Below are 2,415 nucleotides of genomic sequence, written 5' to 3'. Positions count from 1 at the left end.
TGGCTCCTGCGTTAGTGGTGATTGTGAACATGATTAAAACAAGAGCTTTCTGAGCTGATTAAATGTGACTTCCTGCTGTTTTACTTTTATGAACACATTTTGTTTCTTCAGCAGGCCCTTAAATTCACCTTTAGTCAGGAAAATTTCTCGTGTAATTCCTTTTCTCACTCAGGAATCTTCTGGAAGAAAGTGCCCCTGAGGGAAGAAAGGGCATCTCAAAGAAGGAGTGAAGTATGTAGTGAGGTCCTTCCTGCAGATGGCTCAAGGAGCCAGGATAATTGAATCTTAGTCTTTTGGCTGGTAACACAGGGCTTGACTTTAAAGTTGAAGCCAACCCAGATACATCTGAGGATTCCCATGCCAGAAGCCAGCCCCCGGTGAACAGGGGTTGAATCAGGGTTGCCATGGAAAATTAAGAAAAGTGACAGAAAAGAAGAAAAAAACAAAAGCTTGGGGTCAAGAGGCTAACAGAATCACAAACTGAGAGCCTCAACTGTTTTGTACATTCAATATTGATTGCTAAGAACCAGGAATCATCAGAATAAAACAGTGTTCTTTAGTCAATTGTCTATCAGAGCTTAACGTTTACACCTCTGATCACCTCAGTACATTGGGACAAACATTTTTATCATGGGTTTATTTCAAGGAATGTTTCCTCTGGGAGAAGAGCAGAGATGGAGCAGTCACAGGACACCTGCCTAAGTGGGTTTCCATATTATTAGGCTTTTCATATTTACCCAATCTACCTTTTTCTGCATTCTGTCTTAACTCTTGGTTCCCAACAGCCACCCAGTGATGGAATGAGAAGGCTTAAAGATTTGAAGGATGAAGCCTATAGGCTTGTGTATTTTGTGAGGTAGCAGGTATAAGGGAAAGGGAGTCGAATATTCTATCTGTATGACGTGGTGCCTGGCATCCATGTTGTTCATGTTGGGGTTCAGAATTGGGTGCTCATGGGGCTGTGTTAGTTGTCTGTTGAGTAACAGATACTTTCGAGCTCCTCTTTCCCAGATGAATTTCAGTTTTGCTGGGGTCAGGAAGGCCTCAGATGACAGACATTTTTTCTTATCATTACTCCTGATAATCATGACTTTCTGATGTTGAAATATAAACCAAAGTCTCTTGCAGCTATTATGATAGTGGTGACGACAGTTGTGGTGGAGGGGATGATGGATTTGACAAGGAGGTACAGGAGGACACACAACTGGTGAGTCACCTTGGACTTCCTCCAGTCTTTTCTGCAGGAATGACATCTGAATAAATGGCATCCATTTTGTAACCACGAGTTAGCAAAAATAAATAGGAAGTAATTTACTAAAGGAGGCCAAGTTGAAGAAAGGAACCTGGACCTTAGATGTCATGGCTGGACTGTAGAATTAATGCCAACAGAAATCCACCTCTAAATCTGTTTTTTTTTTTTTTGGGGGGGGGTTTGGGTCACACCCAGCTGCGCTCAGGGGTTACTCCTGGCTCTACTCTCAGAAATCGCTCCTGGCAGGCTCGGGGGACCATATGGGATGCCGAGATTCGAACCACTGTCCTTCTGCTCTCAAGGCAAACACCCTACATCCATGCTATCTCTCTGGCCCCCACCTCTAAATCTGTAGTTGTATGAGAAACGTAATTTGGTTTACTTCTGCCACTACTGACAAGGGAGTTTTCTTTTACTTGCTTTCAAATGTAATACTCATGACAGAAGAATTTCCCTGTGAAATAAGAAATGCCTGTTGCCAATACAGGTGGGATTTCTTTTTGATCTGAACACCTGCCTATTTTCTGAATGTTCTGCTCTTCTCCTACAACTTCTAGGGTCTTCTTTCATGTGTTTGATCATTTTATGTAATTTTTTGTTTGTCTTTTTTGGGCCTACACCCAGTGATGCCTAGGGGTTAGTCCTGGCACTGCACTCAGGAATGACTCTTCGAGGGTCTCAGGGGACAATATAGGATGCTAGAGATTAAATTTGGGTCAGCTGAATTCAAGGTAAACTACCCACTGTACTATCTCTCCTGCCCATGTTTGATAATTTTAAATATTTTATGATACCTCTTAGGTAGTTCATGATATGTATTTGGAGAGCTAATTCTCTGTTGTTTCTTGGACTTTTATTATTTGTTTGTTTGTTTTTGGTTCATGTCCAGTGGCAATCAGGGTTTACTACAAGATCTATGTTCAGGAGTCACTTTTGAAGAACTCATGGGACCATATAGGACATTGGGATAGAATCTGGATCGGCCACAGGCAAGGAAAGTACCTTCCCTGCTGTACTACTGCTTTTATTTCTGTTTCTTTCTTTCTTTTTTTTTTTTTTTTTAATTTCTGTTTCTTGAACTCTACTCCCTATAGATCACTTCCTTGGCTACTGTAATTTTTTTTTTTTTTTTTTTTTTGGTTTTTGGGCCACACCCTGTGCCG

This window comes from Suncus etruscus, chromosome 2 (genome assembly GCF_024139225.1).
Source record: "Suncus etruscus isolate mSunEtr1 chromosome 2, mSunEtr1.pri.cur, whole genome shotgun sequence".
NCBI lineage: Eukaryota > Metazoa > Chordata > Mammalia > Eulipotyphla > Soricidae > Suncus > Suncus etruscus.
Note: the sequence above shows the minus strand (reverse complement) of the source record.